At 33.3% G+C, this 24,276-nt stretch overlaps 1 protein-coding gene across 2 annotated transcripts in view; it reads right to left on the reverse strand.

Annotated features, from left to right (window-relative positions):
* The window catches only part of LOC126814528 (fibroblast growth factor receptor-like 1), a 70,392-nt gene extending 47,915 nt beyond the window's left edge, over positions 1 to 22,477 (reverse strand). The window contains exons 1-3 of one of the 2 annotated variants that reach the window (XM_050539724.2): positions 22,021 to 22,477; positions 3,375 to 3,489; positions 1,665 to 1,717 (exon numbers count right to left, since the gene is read on the reverse strand). The gene's annotated coding sequence lies outside the window, so the exon portion shown is untranslated. The remainder of the gene's footprint in view (positions 1 to 1,664; positions 1,718 to 3,374; positions 3,490 to 22,020) is intronic. The other variant, XM_050539722.2, reaches the window with a different exon arrangement.
* Between the last annotated feature and the right edge of the window lie 1,799 nt (positions 22,478 to 24,276).

The raw sequence follows: 24,276 nt of genomic DNA on the forward strand, positions 1-24,276 counted from the left end.
TCGCCCAACTATTTTTCTTCTAGGGTCATATAAATACAGAGGAAAAAATCGTTCAAAAGAGTCTTTATTAAAGGAAATTTTATACTAATTGAGTAAAAATCTGTAAGTATGATGAGTTCTTTCCCCGACTAAATCAATCGCCGAGGACAATATTTAGCTCGTCAACGTTTCAAAATGTCGTTTGACAAGACAAGGTTGCTTTGTACACACAACGCCAAACTGATTTTTGATGACAGGGGATCAATAATGAGTGGCGACCAAAGTATAAAATCTTTAGCAATAATGTTATCAAGAATCAAGTCATATATACCCGCATCATGGATTGGCTCCATCACTAATAATTAACCGTTTAGACCCAAACCCCTGCATTCAAACTGTACAGCATGAGGGACTGGCAGCAATGACAATAATATTATTCGAATATAGAGAATGTTTCAACTTGCAAAATATTTTTTAAACCTTTCTGTTCCACCACCAATAAAGGGTGTGTAGAGTCCGGAATGTTGTTCTTTGTGTACCGTATGAAAATCTCTTTTTACACTGAGCGTCTACTGTTATTGACATAAGAGTTAAATTTCCCGTACCAGGAGTGAAACCCAAATACTGCATGTATCATCAGTATTAAAAACCCCGTGAAAAGAGATTATAGTTCTATATCGCTATCCTATCTTGTAGGTCTTTGTAATAACTGTATGGTGGACAAACTACCATAATGTTAAGAAACATGGCTTGTACATCCCCTCCCATAACACCATCTTCACAAATCCATTGTGGCTTGTTTGTCTTCTTTGTAATTAAGCAGAAAGTAAACAAAGCCAAGAAAACTGGAGTCTGTAAAAACGTTAATATGTCTTAGGAAGAAAACACAGATCTTAGAATACAACAGGGTAGACCAATTATGCTTCTGTTCTTCTTTTGTTTCGGCATTTGGTAGACATTGTCTTGTTGTAGGATAACATCTCTGTGTTTTGATTTTGTATTACAGCCATAAGTGAGAGAGGATATATTAATAACTTGTTGTTACGTACCGGTAACGATGCATAACGCCGTTATTTTCTCCCTCGACAAATAAATCATTTCCTCAACAAGACGTCTGCGGCTTTGAGATGCGCGATTACCCAGCCTAGCATCGTCCAATCCCTTTTCACCTAAAGGGGCATTACGTAAGATTTAGATAAAGAGCTGGTCGTTCTCGCTGTAATGTTTCAAAAATAGATAATGCAAAATGAATATATTGAAAACTCTATTCAAATTACTTTATTCTGAGCGAAGTTATGAATGGTTGTAGTTTTGACAAGATAGGTGCATTGATCGTAACCACCGTACTAGTCATTCGAGTCTTAGCCTCGCTTCTCTATTTATAAATTAAATTATTAAATGGCCGAACCGTTCTAATCTACTAAAAATCGGAGCAATCCGATGGCATCGATAGTCGATTATGGTCTTGTCATGTTAATAAATGTCTATTTAATATTAAATTTATATAACATTTAAGACCCAAAGAAAGACCTGCAATAGGCAGATTTCGCTCTTAGATAATGCCTGTTTAAGCAAAATCAAATATGGTTTATAAAGATACATCCAATATATCTTCGGGGATTATGTTCGGAAATTTGTCCAAGTTATACAAAATTAGTAATGTATTTAATTCAAGAGATACTTACGCTTTAATTAATCAGTCGTACAAATTCTATCACATCTAAACTTTCAACTTGACCTGAAATCAAAGATGAGAAAATGTTATGATATATCGAATAAATCTAAAAGCAGCTAAGGAGTAGTATTTTTTCAAAAGATATTTTTATGCTGCAAAAGGAAATCAAAACGGAAAAATTGAAAATAATTATTTTATTTATACTGACGGAAGAGCTGTACAATCTGTTTTTACATTTACATGCTTTATCATTCATTTAATCTTTATATACATACGTTGTTAAATTTCAACAATAATCATAAAATATAAAATATTAACAGTATGAGGAATAACAGATAAGTGAAATATTTATCCGAAAGTTATCTCAATAACAGTTCAGATCAATGTAATTTACTTTTAGGATTGAATATACAAAATACTAAATGTAGATTAAACATTTGTTTAGAATACAAGGGCTCCAGATTAAACGATGCACAGAAACAACGAAATATTTGGCTGCTAGTTTGTCCTGATTGCGCCTTTAGTGAATTTCCGACCTTTTCCTTACCCCTAAATCCTAACCCGACGCGTAGCAGAGGTTCTTTTTAATTTAATCACACCACAACTCCTTTCTGGCAAGTATGCCACGGATTTCCCCCGATACTTTTAAGAACATACACCCCCTCCCCCAGCACCAGATCTGTCAAGATACAACGATCAGAGGCCAACAAAAGGTCAAGGACGACTCTGTCTAGTTGCCGAATGGCGGTTATTGATTGAGTAACCAATATTCAATGGGGAACCCATCGTTCGGTACGTCTTGATAGATTCAATCCAAACTTTGTAACCTACAAAACATACATGTACATGTATATGTTTGTATTATAAAACACAACTGGAACGGACTTTTAACATCAGATTTAAGATTTGTATAAGTTAGAAAAAAGTGAAACTTTAGATTTTAATAGAAGCTGAACGGTAACTCTTTTTATTTATCAAGATATGAACGGAAAAGAGAATAAACACAGAACTAGAGATACTGAGATACAGAACGACATGTAATGTTATATCATCTTTTCTTTGATGTCTAAAATTATATACAGCTATATATACCAGTACAATTTGTCAAAAAACCAATTCACAGATTGCCCACCAATGGCAATGATACATGTATATCCTGAACACGTATTCGGAGCTGATCCAAGCTTTTAGCCTGATTACTTCTCCATTCGATATAGCAGGAAAAAAGATGCATGCTATGGAACATTACATCACAATCAGACGTAGATTCCATATATCATTACAAAAGTGATTTGATGCGAGCACATATCAGTGCGACTCCAGTTGACTTATGTCATAAAAGGTTATACATCATTGCACAGAAACTCATTTCAATTAATTACCATCTCTGATGTTATGTATCAATTGGTTTAAAGTTCTATACACCGAATTACCTAGTGTGTGATTAACATTTTATTAATAAGCTTGGGAATAAGCATTACAGTTTGATGCTATTACGATACATGCAATATGGAAGAGCTATAATGCATTATACGTATATTAGATCTACTTATCTCTGGTTAATTTGTAATACACCTCTATTATAAATACGCCCAAACACATTTTGTTATTCCAGAGTATTCCCAACCGTTTTATATACATTTGTTACAAATCTCTATCCATGTCGCTAATCGAACTTTTATTCCACTCTTTGAAATATTAAAGGGAATGTTTCAATTACCTGCCTATTGTAGTGTATATGCATTGGCTATCTCAACAAAAGTTCAATTCAGGAAATTAGGTTTAAATCTGATACCATTACCAGTAATTATCGGTCCATAAATTTACAAACAGACCTATAATCGATAAAATTACAAACAAATCCATAGAATTACAAACAAATCTAATCTATATATAGAATTACAAACAAATCTATAGAATTAAAAATTATGTACATTTTCGAAGTCCTGTTGTAGTATCAATGGTTTTACAGCATATGGCTATAATCAATTTTAGAACAGTCGCACATATAATTTTTATTGTTTGCCTAAAATCCAATAGTACATGTAATTTGACATTGGAATTGCAAAATTCATGGAATTTCGTTAAAATTCAGAATGAGCACGCAATCATTAACAAGACTGTCCAACTGACCGTGACCTCACATACATGACCTCCCGACCATGCACATAATGCTCCGCTCGGCAGCCATTGATGACCTAATTCATGTAAAAGCAGCGAAAGTCACGTTAGAAATGATTGAATTTTGAGACTGGATGTCGAGATGTTCTAATTCAATAACTTGAGAAATGCCCCCACAAATGAAGTCAGTGGTGAGACAAGTTTCATATTCAAGACTAAGATCTGTTTTTTTGACATCATTGTACAAAACGTGGTTCGACTTTGTTATAATAAAAGAAAGAAGTATTGATGAATAAATCTTATTTTGTTATAAATCTGTGTAATAAAAGTCTATCTTTGTAGATCCACCTTTGTTCGACGAATTATAAACTAAATCCTATTAGTGACACGAAATATATTTATATAAGGATTGAGCAAATCCGATTAGCATCATATAACCCCCTCATATCTTATTTTATTTCTCATCTATACCTTGTCTTAGCATTACTATTCTACCACCCTTTTGTAAGTCATATTACTATCATAATATTCAATTTATTGAGAATGGCCCTTCGACCTACATAGCAACCAAACAATCTGTGGACGACCTCGGGACAAATCTGTTTTTCTTCTTAACCCAATGTCCCCTCTCCAAATAATTTCTTGGCGACACGAGACTCTTCTTAAACAGAAGCGGTTTTTAAATTATCGACGTCCTAATCAGCATTTAGGACTGAAAAAGGGGTGATAGGCTATGATTAAAGTGTATTCAGTAGCCTATAATTTAATGTGTGACATCTGCAAAAACACGGCATTCATAAACTAATTGGTTTGTATTTAACATTGGAGAAGTAATAGGTTTCGTATGACAGTTTCTAAAGAAAATTGCCAGATGTAAATTACAGGATTAAATATTACGTCATCTCTACGAGGGACAAACATAAACAGTTTGTTTACGGCCCGAAAGAATTGAACAAGATCCAATTTCTATATTTATACAAATTACGAAACCCGTAATGAGATGACGTCACAAATACGTGCTAAGTAAGTGACGTCGTTAATAGAGAAATTATTCGCCAGGCGTCAAATCACTCAGTTGGTGAAAATCAGGTATTGATGACGTAATACACATCAGAGAAACGAAGCGAATATTGGGTTTCGTGATTATTTCTGGTCATGTCTTCTTAGAACTTCACCAGTTCTCTGTCAAACGAGGGATATGAGATGTGATGACTTTGAAGTGGGACAGGCTTACAGATATTAAAGTTGAAGAGAATTTAAACTAGGGATAAACTGTCCAGTCGGCCATCAGCATCATCAAACGACTTGCCTGAAGCTTTTCACTGCTTTGTTTCATTTCCATTTCGACTAATTATTAAAAGCACTGGGCTCTTTAAGTGAACAAATGTTCATTAAAGACAAGTAAACACTCGGATTTAAATGATACCAAGACTTCTATTATAAAATTGCTAAATAAATATTTATATTGTAATCATATTTGACGTTAAATAGAACATTAGATGGATCAAGCAACACGCAAACTCATCTGAAATACTGTAGTTTAATTCATACCAAGAGAAACGACCCCTCCAGGGAAGATATTTGGTGATACGAATATACCAATGTGTACATATGGACATTTACATTATTGACAGAGTTGGATACGAAACAATCGACTGTTTAAGATCAAAACCATATGTTTTAGTGCTTTACATTTAAGTTGGTACCCGATCGGTTATATGCAATTTCCATATTTGCATACTTTGGGCAAATGTATGCGGTATTTGCTTGGAATTCAACCAATTCCTAGAGGAAAGGATTTTTGCAAGAATTTTGCACTTCAGCAATTGATTTTCTGCTAGCATAGAAAGAACAGCAAAGTTTAATTTCCTCTTGTAAGGAGCATCAAATATTTATAAGACTTCCAGTAACCGGGGGGCCAAGATTCCAATCTAAAAGACATTTCCTCGTATAACCAGCCTCTAATTGCTAAGAAAGTTTCAATCAAACCGCCATCACCCCAGTTCTGTAAACACTCAATAGCTGAGAGGCAGAGAAATCACGTGATCTCCCCGCCGGAAGTGCATCATCCAACATTAGTGTAAATTTGAGAGCAAAAGTTAGCGCTACGTCGCCGCGGGAAAAACACTGAATCGCGGAAGCCAGGCCACGCAGACGGAAATAATTTAAAAATTTGATACCGACATTTGATGTAAATTTAAACAGCAGGGAATTATTTTTAGCTGCAAGGGGTTTTCATTTACGTTCACTGGGGATACTATTGTCTAAACTAAGCTTGTTAAAATTTAGACAGAAAAAACCTAACCCCGGAACGAATTAAAGTTCAAGTTGATTAATACACCGGGGAGCCTAAATGTCGAGGTTGTATCCGAGTATCGTCCAATATTCATATCTTCTCACCAATATCAAGTACTGTATTTATTTAGTAATTGCATATGGATGTTAATTATTAAGGTATTGTGTAACTATGGTGGATGTTTATTAGAGCTAACTGGAGAAGACAAGTGCAATATTGGATTACCCTCATTCTAACTAATTGTAGAAATATTTATAGCCTTCATGAAACAAGGTCTTACTGTATTAAAGGTGATTCTCGCTAGAACAAATATTGAAGTTCTCTCATAACAGAGTGTTCGTGGAATTAACTAATGTAACTTAATTCTTGATTCGTTTATGATGTACGACACTACAATTAGAGGTTTAGATTTCTAAAGGAGATACAAATTATTTGATAAATTTACAAACAAAAACATGCTTCTAGATAATAGTTTTGCGAAAGCAAAATGAAATGGAGCTCGTGATGCACGACAAGTCATCTCATCGAAGTATACTTAAAGGGGCGTTATGGGATATTAGATAAAAAGCTGACAGTTCTAACTATAATAGTTAAAAAATAGATAATGTAAAGTGAATTTGCTGAAAATTTCAGTCAAATTGATCCACTCTGAACCGAGATTTTAGCGATTGAATATTCGGCCTAGCCTCGATCATCATTACTAAAATCGGTACGATAAAAAAACATAGTCTCGATTATCCATTTCATGATTAAACCATAAATGAAAGTTGAGCAGTAAATGGGATCCTAATCCTGTAAATATCGCTGGCTAGCAATGCCATCTAGAGTTGATTATGGTCTGGATAAGTTATTAATCTTAATAATTTAGATAACATTTCAGGCTCATAGAAAGACCTGCAAAAGGCAGATTTAGCTCTTCCATAATGTATGTTTAACTGGGTTTATCCAGAGGATGATAACGTGATTCTTAAACATACGTACAATAGGTGTGATTTTCTGTTGACATATTCCCCCCTGTGATTGTTACACATTTTACAAGTGATGAGAAACCTATAAATTAGCATATTGTTTGGGGGAAAAAAACCCAAAAGAAATGTTTATCATGATATATCATTTGAATAGTATCTAATCTCTCTTCATTTTTTAAACTTTTCTTCACCATATTTCATTCATATATTATATAGAGCTTATACTACATTGAAGAACTATAATTTATCAGGTCTATAATTCATTCTCTAGGTAATATGGATAGCGTTAAGACCTACAGCAAGTAATTTGACAGAGATGTAAGAGTAATTTGTGAAAGCAAGTGTTCTTCCATTTGCCATCAGGTATCAAAGAAAAAATCCAACATGGCCGAATATTTATTAGTTTTCAGCTAACAAAATGAAAGCTAATAAAGATCGACAAGTTGCATTTGATGTTTTGTTTAAAGGGACCGTTTCTTTAAATGTCGGTCGTTTTATAACTTTTATTACGTGATTTAATATGTTAAAGGTCATTTAACGTCATTTTACCCAATCAGGCATTACATTTTTTATCTTAAAAATACACAGTTGAATATTGTTTCCAAATATATGAACAGGAATTAAAATATCGGCACTATAACAAAATCGTATTCGCTTATTTATGTGCATTAACCAGAATTCTGCACATGCCTTTCAGTCATACGCCACATATCACTAAATCTTGGTTAATTTAAATGTCATTTTCACAGAAAAGATATTCTAAGCATTTTCAAAGGTGAAATTACTATAATTGGCAGCAGGTAAATTTGTTAATTGACGTCACTTTCTATTACAGACGATTTGACAGATGATTTCTAATTTCACTTTTTAGAGAGTTTTTGGTAACGATAAGATAATTCTAGGCACGACTTTATTTAAACCATTTGTTGTTGAGGTTGATTTGTTGACGATGTATTTCTGGTGATGTTTCAAGATGATGGTGCCAACTTAATGTCTATTGGTGAATTCTTTTCATATCACCTGTAACATGTTCTTCTACGCCTGAGAAATTATTTTGAAAAGGCGGCTAATTTACTAAAAGAATCTAATAGCCAACTTAGTTTCCTATGACGCTACCAGCAATCCAAGTCTTGGAGAAGGTACTTATGAAATGGCAGCATTTCTGAAATTGGCACTTCGGAATTTTGAGAAGATAAGCTAATAACGAAGACACTTAAATGACAGAACGAATGGTGAAGAGCGGAAATTTTAAAAGCAAAACAGGTTTTTGTGACAAAGAGTGAAATGTTTTGCCGTGAGAAGTGCCAAGGATTTTGTAAAATGAAACACCCTTTAGAATAATACGAGTAAGAGTAACGATGATCTGAATGCATGGGATAGTTCAGACCGACAGAACTCATTAACACAACTCTAATCGTTAGTCTTAGTTGGAAACATTTGTTTCTTGAGATTCCATATGTCGCCGTTTGAAAGATGTTATGTCTAATTGACCTGTACAAAGAGCTAACAAGGGAAACAACTAGCCCCATCGTGTCTGCTGATGACAGATATTAAACACAGAAGAATTCTACTTCAACTCGAGACGTTCTCATCAAACTTTAGCACCTGCAGTTCAATCCAACAGAACTGTCAGTCAATGTCTTCATTGCGCATGTGCATTGGTTTCAAAGCGCATGACTAAGCAAGACGCCTGTCGTTTTGTAGTAGCACTTAAAAGAAATAGAAATGGCCGCCAATCTGTATCTCATTAAAGTGACCAGAAATTGTATGTTTATTTTAGCGTGAACAGCAGACTATTGTTTTACTTATTGATCGGTCAACAAGGTGCTACAGGATGTTTGAATTTTTATGTCTTTGATCAACTTTATTGACTGGGCTTGCATTTCTTAAAATCTAATGCGTTTCTAAGAAAAACAAATCATATCATTACAAGATGCCCCTCATTCCCCAAATAAAAAAACAACAAGACTTTGTCATTTGAAACACTTTTTAAAATCAATTAGCAAGTAATCTCATTAGTTCACATTGTTCTAAAACAATGTTATCTGACAGCCACATGAAAAAAAAATATCCTTTCTGAAACAATATTTTGTATGTTTTTGTTAGAAACAGAAGACCAATGTCTGTTTTATTGTTTATCATAAAAGATTAAATTCTAACCATATCTGTGTTATATAAAATCGATATTTTTGTTTTCCTCGACGGATAATGCGGATATAATGTTATGAGGTCAGTACAAGGTTAATCCTTGGAATTATCTCCCTTCTTGAACACGTCATGAGCAGGCGGCTTGATTAAATCACGTGTCGGTAATGACAAAAAAAATCAGTAGTTTGCCTTAGGGGTTATTTCTGTCATGTAATTTGAGATATTTTCGATATTTGAATTCAATTTGAGAGAACTCGTACAAGAAATAACCATATCAATCATTGTACAATAGTTAAAGTGATTTCTGGAGGACAAACTTCAATTCTCAAATGTTTTTCTGTTTCATATGATGCAAGAGAGATTGGGAAATCTTTGATCTTCAAGAGTTTTGTGACAATGCAAACTAGGCTGCGTAGTGTATGATATCTACTTTTATTTAACACATAAAGACTGTCGACCACCAATAATATGAAAGGTGATCTAACCCGATCTTGGTAAATAGTGAAGAATGAGACCATTCACACCCTGGTCGTCCTTGTACCCGACTCAACTCAGCTAGAAATAACAATATGCAAACCTTTGATGTCTTTAATTGCATTTAAAGCTTTAATTCATATCACAAAATACTCCTCAGATCAAAGTCTTAATGCTTATAATAGAAGACGCGTGCTTGTCACATTCAAACAGTGCGAGGTAAAACTGACACAACAGTGTGAGGTAGTAATGAGAAGGTTAGGAAAAACGACCAGATTAAACAAGCAGTCACAATGGTAGATCTGTGTATTGCTCCGCATCAAACAAAGCTCGATAATTTGGGGACGTGTTTCACTGGTCTACAAACATCACTCTAGCACTTTGTATGTCACACACGAAAAACATGGAGGCGGGCGCTTTGCCCCTTGTCACACATAAAATACATCCGCGCCCAAATGTAAATACAAGAGATAGAAAAAAAAATGAAAAGAAAAAGTAGCCGCGATCACTTGTTCTCATGCACGTTCTAAGCAATTTGAATAAAATACTGGACAACTGAATAAGGTGCGATGTTAGTTGAACAGAGAAAGTTAAAATAGAGAATGGGTGTAAACCATGTCCTATCGGTTATCAATGTTTACTGGAACTATTTTGACAGGTGGAAACATCGAACCCCCATCGTCTCGATTTCCTTTAGAGAAAACACCAGGCGACCTATCCAGTTCAATATTTCTTTTCATTAAAAACGAGTATTTGTTTTTGTAATGAGGTTATAACTCGGGTTATCACCATGAACAAATAATATCGAATAGTTCTGAATGATCTAATCTATATGTACGTCTGCCCCTTGGTCTTATTCAGACATGTTTGAACCGCAATGAGATAATGAGAAGCTTCCTACTCGGCGTGATTCCTCCAAATTGGCGCCAATTTGGATCAGATGCGATGTTGCACCCTGTCATGCAGAAATATCTGATTCGCGATTTAATACGAAACAAAAAGGTTACGACACCATGATTTCGTGACTAATTTTGAAGAAATGCAAGAACATACATTTTTTTTTACCGAAACGTAACAAAGTTTGGAAGATAAGTAAACACCTACACCATGAGTAAATTAATACTAACCTGGATATTTCGCAGGATTATAATTTCACACACCTGGGCCTGAAATGCATCTCGGAATAATACAAATCTTTCTTAATTTATACCAAACTTTCGTGTTCTTGTATTATACCACCGCGGTCATTTAAACCATGTGACGTCACTTGATAGCCCTGATGTTCGTCATACCAGCATGCATACTAAATGTGGTTTCCAGTTCAGAAAATCATCGTTCCTGTTGTTCCACAATCCAACATACATACTCTCTTCGGATTGTATTTCAGATCAGCAAATTATGACAAGGTTTAGAATCATGTCATTTTATATTTTTGCTCTTTTGATATAAAACAAACGTCAAACACCTTAGAAGCTATAACCTTCAAATTTATATAGTCAGTATAACAAATAGTGCTTTGAATACCCCACAGAAATCCTGAGTGATGATCTTTTAAGAAATAAATATACTGCGAAAGTTAAAACGCCACTTAGTTGATTCACTATGTTATTTGCTCCAATTCAGAAAAACGATACCTTCTATATACATGTATATAATATATCTTCTACAGTAATCATTCAAGACAATGGTGCAAATTTTAAAACTGCGAGTAAAGCTTATAGTAAACTACATTATCAACTGTAACAATCCATATTAAAGGTTTAGAAGGATTCTCTACACATCAATAGCCAGAACATCAGCATATAATCGCCACGATCTGAACGGTATTATAACACGATGCACACGAATCGTTGGAAATGTTATCTGTGATGCCATCCATATACCTTGCTGCTCAAATTGTTTCACAAATGATGCACTGAAGTGTGTAAATAGATACGGCAAGTAAAGAGTGGTCAACGGTAACAAAACATCTTAAAACAAGGAATCTAGTTAATGGAACACATCGATAGAGAGACGATATGTCAACTTGTATATATACAACCTTATACACCTGTTATCTGAATCCTGTTGATTGAATTCCACTACTCGCTAATCCATACTGATTACATATACATAATTTATAAGTTCATTACTGAAGTAAGATCAGTTAAGGCGCAACATCAACTTTCTGTCTACATATCTCATCGATTTTTACCTTTTTAACTCGCGATATTAGTACAAGAATTATATAGATACAGTCACACTATACAGTTCTACATAAAATAAAGTTTTTAATTAACCAACCCCAATAAACACTTTGATAGTGACTGAATCACGCCTTTCTACTTTTTGATCTTTAAATAATAAAAAAAATTAACATGCATTATATAAGGTTAAGAAAGACATTACTATTCTCTCTGACAGGTTTCTTCCAATTTAATCTGATATGTGCATTCCAATGTCAATAGTACATGTGTATATAACATATCAAATATGGCTTTAGAAAAGCATATTGTCTTTCTTGATATGATCCACCTGCACATATAGGTGGTGCAAACGCGAACTTTTCTCACGAATACCCTGGTAGTTTTAAAACATAATATATGAGTAAATGCAAATTTCTGTTGGTTGTTCAAGAACTGTTAATCTACAGATCTGAATAGATTTCTCTTTCAATTCCACTGTGGAGGTTTAGCTTACATAGGTTATCATAATACCAATCAAGTTCTGTCTTTAAAAGGTCAAGTATTACTCATCGATTATTTAAATAAGATTCTTTGGAATTAATCAGAGACAATAAGAAAACAATTGTGGTTTGCAACCTACAAATATCATAATAATGGGAACCGAGTGTTGCCTTACCTTATTTTTCATTTGAATTCTAGATCTCAAATAATACAATATTATAATATAAACAAAGGTCTTAAACACTACGTTTACAATAGTCTATCGCCAAATACTGAACTTTTGTAACGTTAAAAAGGAAATGTTCTCTTTCATAGAAAGACCAGATTTGAAATGTTTTGGACTATTTGAAACATCACTGCCTTGGGTATTGTTTGAAGTAAAACTATTTTTTGTACGCATAGTCCATGTAATCAAATGGAGTATCAGTTTTAATTTACATACATATTATCCATGATAATTTCAGACCGATGACACTGTAATTTAATATAGATACATATTCATGATATTTTCAGACAAGGCATAACAAACTCGTGAAACACAACAAACTTAGCCTACGTTGACGTAAAGCTATCTACTGAGGGAAATTGCACCTGTGTAGACATAATTTAGTATGTAAGATAATGAAGTGGTTGGGATTGTTTGGTAATTGGTATTGTTTGCTATTATAATAGTTCATTCACGTCAGGTACAAAAAACTCTGTGTACTTCCCCTCGTTGTACGTATTTGTATTCTTGTCTTTCTAAATTTGTCAACAACTTTCCATATTGTCCCCCAATATTTAAACACGGGCTAATTGTGAGGGGAATACCACGTAGAACTTGTCAACACCTATGACCGAATATGTGTGGCAACTTTTAACAACCGTCTCTTTAAATTCTTTAACATATTTTTTTGTGTGCGTTAAAACTTAAAACTAGTACATGCCCCCGCATACCCCCTCCTCTTCACTTAAAGTGGAACCAAGAGGTTAAAGGACCAGTAGAAACAATTTTTGATTTCGTATTTCCTTGATCAACAAATTTTTAATTAGTCTGGATATCATGTTTCTGAAATACTTGAAAATCAACTTGCACTGTATTACAAAACGCTAATTTGAAAAGGTCACCGATTGCGCAATAGCAACTGAAAGATATATTTATATGGGAGGGTTTGTATATCAATAATGGGTAATACTAATCTAATTATAAACAATTATTACAAAAAGAAAATCGAATGAAAAATACCTTTTGTCAATATGCTCTTCACATATCCGTGTACATGGAAGTTTGAAAATTGTCTTAATTGGAATGATATAATGGCAAAGAAAATAATAATAGTTTTTGGGGTATAGAATCAATATTTATAGCATGTATATTTTCATTATTGTGAAAAGACTTGGTAAAATAAGTATTTATATTTCATATTTAAACTGCGTGTATTGTAGTTATTGGATATCTCTGTAATGCAAGAGAATTAATTCTATATATTTAAATTGGCAATAACATGTTATAGCTTATTTAGCATACGTGATTTTCTCTTCATAGTTATAGATTAAACTAAAAATGAAGTTTTTGAGCGTCAAATAGATTTTTCAGAGTTAAAATATTGAAGTGACATAGAGAACCCACCATGATGCCCAGCATTCTTCATTATCTTGGAAATTCATATAGCTAATATAGTTTTTGTTGCACCTTTTGTGGTTATAATTACTTTGTCTATAGTATATGGGGTTGGGGAGGAGTGGGGCATGGCTCGAGATTTTTTCATCGTGTATTCCGCCATGTCAGTGGTACAGCAGAGCATTTAGGCGTTCGGGTGGGACTCAAAGAATAGGTCACGTATACACCTTTGCGTATACACATAAAACAACCCATAACAGTAGGTATTTAACGAAGAGTAAGCGGAAACGCCACAGCCCGGGCAAAACAGAACACTGCATGACCTATGCCCGTCTTCATTAGCCCTGTCCTGGAGAGATGTAGCACATTAAACCCCATTTCATTTCATATCATATATTTAAGGTTATTAATAGAATATAAAGATAGCTCAATTAAGTCAAACTAACAGCTATATTGTTATATGAATTATATATCAGACTATCCAATGCACTGATATAAACTTTCAATATCTAAACATTTTAATATCACCAAAGTATCATTAGTTTCATTTTTTTTTCTTTTAAAGTCGATACCCTGTCTTTTTTCCCGATTTTAATGTTTTTTTAAATCAATGAAATGTGTGGGTTATGTTAAACAAAGCATTTATCATTTATGAACTACCAAAGGACATTTTCTTAAGACATTTTCGTTTTATATAAATATGTAAAGAAACATCAAGGAGCCATTTATATTGAGGAATTGTAAAGATATGAAAGAAAAACGATGAAAGCACATGTTACAGACTTTAAAATCCTGTGTTATTGAGAACAATATTCATATTAGCCTTGTGCAATGCCAGTAATTCCTTTTCATGTGGTTGTTGGCATGACATGGCTTCCACCGGATAGATAAGTCGCGTGCTCATCTCGCGCTCATCAAGAAGGAAGACGTGAGAAATGTCCGGTGAAGTAGAAAACAAAGCATCTATAAATATGATGATAAGAAAGAAGTTTTTTTCTAATGTCGTTCTTCTTTGATGTTAGATATATAATCAAAACTAAGAAGTCAAGTAGTTAATATGCCATGCAGCTTCATGTTGTTTCATGAAAATGGCAAATCTTTAGATGTAAGTCAAGTTAAAACTTCTTTTATTACAAACAGATGTAAACTTTGTTAATTTAAAAATTAAAGATGAATAGAATGGAATGTATTTGTTTAACGTTTCGCCAACACTTTACTTTCGTTACGATGGCGCGAATTTTGCACGGGAAGTAGCGATTCCACCAAATCTTCCAACTCCCAGGAAATATTTTACGTGCGTTATCAATTTGTACACGGGACCTCGGTTTTCGCGCCAACCCCCTAAAATTTATATTCATGATGAGTAACATAAAGTTACATTATAGAAACTAAACTATTCTCGGTAAAAAAAAAATGACTATATTCCATACGAAAGACTGTAAAGGATCAAAATTATTGGAAAAAAATAAAGTAACTCGAAGATCTTAATAACTACATTATGTAGATGTTCACACACTTATTGTAGCCAATAACCGAGTTATCTTAAAGTAGCAAATAATACAGGTTTAATCAAATGCTCTTTCGTCGAAGAAAAATTTGTTATTTCTAACCTCGACACATCAATTCAACGACCCAGATATTCAGAATTCCTTTATATTTTGTATGATCAGAGCTCATAGTAAATTCAACATAGTGGTGGGTGGAAAGCCCCTTTAATCAATGAAGATGCATATTATCTAAATCAAATTTCGAAAGTCTATTTCGTTTCTCGTAGACACTCACTAACGTCAGTGAGAATAGTGAGATTAAAATTTCCATGTTTCATGACTGAATCAAAGACCCACCTTATATAGTGCATTTGTGAGTCCAAATGACACACATTATCTTACGTGATAGAGGACATTAATTTGTGTTATTCATAGTGGCTTTGTACATCCATTCACAATGAAAACATGTATAATTGTATAAACAGTGTACAGGCTATCTCTATGTGGACTACACAATTTTTGTTCATTAAATTTTATATAAAAAATGAACACAACAGAATGTGAGATATAGAGTATTTTGATCGTTAAAAATGTAATAAAAATCAAAGTCTTTAATCCTTACAAATTCTTTGATAGGATATATGTGTTTTAAAAACACATATGATAAGAGGGTAAAGGTAAAGTAAGTGATATGATAAATTAGATTTTTACCGCGCATTGACACGTCCAAGTGTATTCCATTACCGTTAATCCAATGAAAGTTTCGGGTTAGAGAGTGTAAGCAGGTAACTGATATGTATTGATAACATTATACAAAGGATAGTCACCTTTTATATAATTTGGGCGTGGTAGCAAAAACATAACAAGGCATTCAAAATTGCAGTCGTACTGTCTTATCAATTTTATTTAAACCAATCACAACTGACATTTAAAAGGAGAATTCCACAAATTTGGAAATGTTTTACTTGTTCACTGTTTGTATTCGTGTCCCATTTATAATTTTATTAGCTGTAGTCTTTACACTTTAATCTGGTTACTTGTGATGGATTATTGATTAATCTACTTAAAGATAGTTTACATTCGGTCCAAACTGGAAATTAATCTACCTTTTCGTTCAACTCAAATTTTGTGAATCTGATTTCAAATTTTATCAAGATCCACGACAGACATGAGCCTAGCGCCAGTTGATTATATTAATCATAAAATCTGATAAAAAAGATTCCTGTCATTTTTATTTCACAAGAATTTTAACATTTTATCCTTTTTTTTTTATCTATATCTGAATTCATCCATTTATTTTAATTCTATCTTAATAAGAAATCAAACCAAATTATGCTATGAACTGACATGAGAGACTTAAAAATGGCAAGCGGCAAATAGTAAAAGAACGCATCACTATATTCATGAATAATAAAAAGCGTATTGAAAGAAGAGTTAGTTTGTGTGAGGTGCTAGCGATAAATCAAACCAAGTGATTCTAACTTCGTCATCTAATCATTATTATACTCGCCTTATTATTATTTAATATACTTCACTGACACCGAGGGAATAAATCTACCCCTTTTCATCCAGACACACAAAGAAAGGGGCATTTACACTCTAACTGTCTGGCTAATCGTATCTACTGAAGCCCGCCCAATAGTTTGCTGGCGGTGAATAAAGTTATTGCTATTTCATTTCTGCTTTATACGCCTCTATATCCTTATTTATGAGAATTTTACGAGCTTAGCTCTTAGCCTTTCTCCATTCATACTTATATGAAGTCGATTATCACGTTAGAATAGATGTGTGAACTAACATACTCATACAAACTGTGTAAATATGTCGTAAACTTGTCATATTGTTAATACAAGCTTCGTTTCTCTTCATACCATAAACCAAATTATTATCCTAACCATTATGTAAACTTTATTACATATGTCTATGAAACAATGGGATGTTTATGTGTTTTAAAATATATTATAATAGGTTCTGTTCTGGTATATTCATGTACCTTATTTTGGTACTATCCCAAATGTTCGATTTCTAGGGTTGTTACCAACCTTTGAAGGCGCTAAGCTTCTTTAAATTACCTCAAAATAAAGAGTTGAGCTGAATTGATGTGTTAATTCGATTAGCAATGGGAAAAGCTGTACATGAACTTTTTATTTCGAAATAAACAGCGGAAGTCGGCTTAGTTTGACGTATTGTGTCGACACATTAAATTCAATGAAACTATAATCAAGGAGGTATAGCCATTTTAATTTTTGAATTCTTTAGGGCATTTTATATTTCTTTATAAAAGAGGCGGAAAATTTGAATATGGGACTTGTCTTTTACCACCCTCCCTCCCCTCTTTTTTGGAAACGGATGTTTGACTTCGCTTAATCGCTCTTATTTTATATTTCTCTCTCTTTTTACAAAACCAGATAATTCCGTGAAGATGAAAACCGGATCGTGTGCCTGACAATTTATTCTATTCAAACAGTAAAAACGTTTATGTTTATTTCAATAAGAAAAATCAGTTTGAATCTAGTTGATTAGTTTATTTGACTAGATGAAGAATGTGATCTTTAGTCACCTATAATAGTTAACCATAATGAGATATAACGGGGATACACGGACTCTTTACAATAGTGAGTAATTGTGTAAATTGTGCTGATTTTCTCGATAAAAGACGAACTGTTGATTACCGTAGTTACCGTTCCAACATACCACGTTATGTTATGGTAAAGAGATCAAATAAAATCCTGATTTCGCCACGATCATGATCTTTTGCCGACCACAAACTCACCACGGTCACGATTACGATAATAATATTTGTCGTTCACATAAGCAAAGATCTCATTGAATCATTGGACTTTGGTCGTTTCGATGAAGGCCATGTCGATGTGTATTAGTTTTGTGTGGTGTGCTTTTGAATTGATTGTTTTTCTTAAAACAGATTAATACTTTTATATATTTTTAATTGGTCAATATATCTTTAAGAATGATAAAATCATAGGCGAAAATGTTTCAAACAAAACACACTTGATATAAATTATGTTCGTTCTTTTTATATTAAATTGTAGATCAACATCAAATTTACATAACTACAATATCAAATTATTTATTAGAATTTCAAATCATATTGAATAAATATTCTTATGATACAATCTATACATTTAACACATTTTTATTGTGATTATTTCAAGAAGTTTTTTTTATATTTTTCTATGAAAGCCATTTTATTAGAATAAAATTGGTAAAAGGAATACAATCTTTGATTGTCGTCTAATAATCGTTACATTCTTTTCTTTGTGGCTACAAGTTAGAGGAGATGACGTGGTTTTCAATTTTATTCCAACATAGAAATATCGTCTTGCTGAAAAATTATTTACTTCAAGCAAACACTCAAATTTCTCATAATTGATCTGAAATTGCGACTTGATAGATGGGTCGGGAAATGAACATATTATAAAATGGAATACTTTGAATGGCAACGAGACAGTGTTTGTTTTGCATATCAATTTTATATGTTGTTATACTGAATTGAAAAAATTAAGCGTAGATAATTGTTGATTTAATTACAATTTTTATAATATGTGTACAGTATATTCATCGATAATATATTGATTATCGATTTTTAGAAGACAGATATAATAATATGCGTTATCCTCAGATAACAGTGTTCGCTATATGCAAATGCTCGACTTCATTAGCCCGATTGATGGAGTCAAGTCAAACGCTAAACCCCAATTTCATTTCATTTCGCTATGTGAATTGACCAAAAAGTGGTGTCAGGTGTTCCAGACATATTAAACATGCCTCTTTTCATATACACCGGAGTGCTTATTAGGTAAAACTTTGTATTTTCTTGAAAATATATACATCGCAGTCATTCGGATAATCGCCTATAGGACTTAGGTTTGCAAGAATCTTTCACCTCGAATTAACCATTTTTATTCAGCAAATTAATTCTGGTACAGCTCCTTCAAATTACATAAAGGGTTTCCGCAACGAGTTTTTTTCCAACGTTTATCATTACCGTAATCCATAACTTTCAACTGGTGACTTTCCACATTCATAAAAGTAGCTTTACCAATCACGATTGATTCTGACAACATTAGTTGGGTGTGTGTTTTTGTCAAAGGGAAATTCCCCTCAACAGATCCTTTACTCAATCGTTTAAACATTTACTTAACACTTGAAAATCATATATATGAAATAAAATCTATATGATAGATTGGATGATAAACACTGAACTTATTAGAGCCATCAAAAATTAATTTAGTCTTGGTGACTTGAAACAGATTAGGTAAACTTGCGCAATCGCTTAAATAAATTCTGTGGCTATTATAGAAATGACAAGGTATATGGAAAAAGGTTTAAAGGAGAAAATTAGTGTTTACCCACTTTTTAAATTACCATTTCCACAGTCTCTAACTGTTTTCCTTCAATTAGTTTTATGAATTAGAAAATTATTGAATAGAAATTGCGGTATTAGCAATACTTAGCGCATGTTTTTTTCTTCCCAATAATATATTAGACGTGAGCAAGCTTTCAAGTTTGGATGACCAGTTTCAAAATTGAATCATTATGTCTGTAGATATGAAGATTGATACTTCCTAGACGTTAAAACAATCTAAGCTTTATTTATATGACACCGAAAATCATGGACATTTATAATAAATCAAAACTACAGTCATAGCAAACCGAAGGCTTATACCCTTCTTCATTAGCTCGGTTTGTGCAAAACAATAGGACATTAAACATCATTTCATTTTTTAATATATCGAAAGTTTGGATGATGAAAAATTAAGTCAATAATAGTTTCTTTTATTAACAAGATATAATTAAATTTTAAGATACATAGTTTTAAATAAAATTAATGCTGTATAGGGTATAGATAATAACAAATAGTAAGACTCGCTGAATAAGTATAGTAACTTCTATCTAAATTCAGTTCATACCCTGATAAATAAAGACTATTAACATATCATTTTATATTAAAATCTTATCTTAATCTGTTTGACCTAAAAGGTTAAATCAATTCAACATTTTAAATCTCAGGGTGACTTACTTGTATAAACATCCTATAATTTATGTTTTATTATGCTTCAAAACTTCTACACATCATTTTCAGGTTTGTAAGTTCAGTTTCTTTGAAGAGAAACAATGGACAATTTCTTTTGAAAATCATTAATATAAAATATTTTATTGTTCATGACTACACGTTACGTTTTATGAACATTAAGTTTTGTTTGCTCTTAAATCAAAAAACAAACCAGTAAAGCAACTCTTTTATTTTTTGAGTGGACACCTGCGTTCGAAAATATTTGAATACTAATATTTACCATTGGCTTTAAGCTATTTACAAGCAGAGCACACAACATGTTGTATTAATCAAATAATTGTTATACCTACATTTTAAAAATACTGACAAATATCAAATTCTGATATAATAATACTGACATTAAAAACAGCGAATATTTCGTAATATCAAATTTTCGTTAAGATGCAAAAATGAAAATAGATGCATGGAATGAATCGGGGTAGTGTTTTTGTTATGAGAGTTTTGGGGGAAGAAATTCCTGCTTTTTGTAAGACAAGAAGGAAGAAAAGTTAACCGACATTTACTTAAATACCTGTGAGAGATGGAAGTGAGAGAAAGAATGTTTAAGTTTATTGAATACATGTGTGATGGCATCGTTTGAAGTGTAATCGTATGTTAGTCAACACATGCCCCCAACATGTTTTTATATATATGGAGATGCTCCGTACGGTGGAGGCCAACGTCATAATGATGCTTTTATTTATATGCTCCCATCAGTACCACCGACATAGACCAGCACATTAGATTTGTTTATACCACAGGGGTATAAGTGAATTTATTACTAAATAACTCGCCTCTATATATACACGAGTGGCTATTCATAAAACACGAATTATACGATTCAGCTAGCTTGTATTTACATTCTTACCTTCCCCTGTGTTTCCAATTGTTATTATCAATTTAGCTTGTACCAAAGGTTAATTATGATATATATTCATAAACAAGGAATAGCCACACACAGGTGTAATTATCTCAATTACATGAACATTGTGCAGGACGCCCATCTTTTCTTAATGATCGTTGGATATATTAGAAAACAGAAATGTTTTTTTTTTGTAAAAGTAAACTAACTTTATCATAAAAATAAAATAAAGGTCTTTGGAAACAATAAAAAAGCAAAGTAACATTTCAGTGCAAGAAAACTAATGTAAAAGTAATCTAATGTTTTCATAGAATTTTCTTTAAAAAACGTAGCCTACGGCTTTCTTAAAGTAAATAAACGTTTTTGAAATCACTGCAATAGCGTTTCGTAGGTGACTGCTTTCGTAAAAGCATGGTGAAGGTTCCGCAAAAGTAAAAGTTAAATACATGATTGAATATTATTAAGTAAAATTAAATCTTATATAAGATCCATGCATGAATCTGTAATGTGGTCTAGTATAAAAAAAAAGTGTATGAAAATAAAGAGAAAGATGCTAGGCACACGTTTGCAGATCAAACACCGATTAGACGTGGTTTTGTTTCAATTCAGGTCGGTAAGTTTGTTCTCAGTCGAATCTACTACGAAAGATAAAAGTCAATAATATTCTCACCTGTGTAACAGAGACCTAGTACATCTAACAGGCGCAGACTTCAAAGTTAAATATTCCTCTGATCACACCGAAATGAATTATATCAATAATCAATATCCAATATTTGTGTATTGTTTTTCGGGGGTGAATCTAAGTTGATCTCCAATAATTGTTCTGTCCACTTTATGATGAAAAAAGAAAGAAATTCCTTAAGTCAACAAATGACCACTGTTAATTGGTTTCTACGTGTATGTAGATGATCACCAGTTTATGTCGGCTTTCTTTGATGTATCAATTAACGAGTGCAGGTAAGTAAGAAGATCTACAGAACGTATATTCCATGTGCAGTTCACAAGGAGCAGTGATATAACAGTGCTAACGTTTAGCGAGTCGTTGATAAACTAATATAGTGTAGTGAATGATGACAGACTAATACGACCCGTCACTACACATGAGAGGATAGGTAAACACATATCACATAGCCATTTAGTCTCATTACTTTTAAAATACGGTCCGTCCCTCCAAACCCGAGTGGTTTGTTATTGTCAAAATTTCATTGGTTGATTGGCTCAACGCGTAATCTCATGGCAAAGTCTGACTGATTGGGCGAAGGCTGACAACGAGCTCTACAGCGATTCTCGAATTCTACCCTTTTATGCAAAATACTCTTAATTTAACATCTCTATCTTCGAAGAACGTTTGAAGAGTAAAACTGCAAGGCGAAATTAGTATGACACGACAGTATAAAAACGGTAATTAGAGAACCTCTGTATTTGAAATTTTATAAAATCATAATGAAGCGCTATTTCAGGTTCTAGCCCACGATCTATCTTCAGTACGAACAGAATTAATTTTGAACCGGTAATTGGCCGAAGTGGATGTTTAATTTACATGAACGCACGAACTGTCGAAATATGGTGACTTGGATGGAATGGAATGGTTTTTAAAGTCTCGTCAATAGATTCGACCATCTTTATTTTCTATGATTACGCGAGCAATGGTCAGTGGAGAAGGGTCGAAGGGGTTGACCCTAGTAGCTGTCATCGTTATCTGTCTATTTTCAGAAGGTGGTTCATATCCCACCATTATCTCAATTTGCAGAATAGGGGCTATAATATATCTGACAGATTAACACGGAGTCTAACTACAGTTTATCACCAAGATTATATAATTCAAATATCAAAACATTATATCTAAATGAAATGAAAAGGGGGTTCTGCTCCGAAGACATGATATCACTACCCCTACTACCTGTAGGAACTGAAATACATAACAAGAACGTGTTACCTAACTATTTGGGAGTCGCGATGGCTCATTGAGTGAGGCGACTCGTAAACCTGGAGGTCCAGGGTTCACTCCAGGTGATGGCCGAGAGAGTTCCTTGGGATTCACCGGTGTGGTTTTCCCTTATCAGTGATACAGGGTGGAAGGGCGGGGGAGGGCCCGAGAGCTTGGCAAGAAACAAGGTCTAGCCTGTCGGATGCGACGACAAGAAAGATATCCTGTGTAGACGTCGTGCACGCGAAAGAACTTCTGACAGAATTCGAATTAAGAGTACGCCGTAGTGTCGACCAAAATTTCCCTCATAGCAACTGTATGGTATTTCCCCGTCTTCGCTAGTGCGGATTAGTTGGGATGGCCACCTCGAGCGCTATCTGGCCGGTTCCTGGTGTCAATCCACGGTGTTAGCGTATAGCTTGGAGTTAGGGGCGCCTTCTCAACCCCGTAAGTTTCCTCCTGGTACTGCGGATTCCTCCCACAAAAATGGCCCTGCGCAAGCGCTGAATATGCTTAATTGGTACTATACACTACACAAAATCAATTGCATTAGAATAAAATATAAATTGATCATAAGTTTTCTGTGTAAATAAAGAGTGTTAATACCAACTAATCAGTGAATGTGTATATGTATGTAATAACAACAAGATAACCTATAATAACAAAATACGTCCTGTTCTAGTCACATGATATTTGTTTTTATATTTTATATCAATCGATTGGATTATTTTTACTTCTTTTTTTATTTTATAATAACAAAAATGTAACATGGTATTGTTTGTATTCGAGAATAATTGTTTTGGATCAGTTTTTAAATAATATTTTGAGAATACATTTATAAAAGAACATTATTAATAAAGGCCTTTAAGAAAGTTGAGGAAGGTGCATTTCAAGATACATACAAAAGTTTTTTTGGTGAAAGAGATTTCATAATTCATTGTAACAGATACAATATTATATTATATAGAACCTGACCTGAATCTGGAAAATTGAGACCGT

This window comes from Patella vulgata, chromosome 3 (genome assembly GCF_932274485.2).
Source record: "Patella vulgata chromosome 3, xgPatVulg1.2, whole genome shotgun sequence".
NCBI lineage: Eukaryota > Metazoa > Mollusca > Gastropoda > Patellidae > Patella > Patella vulgata.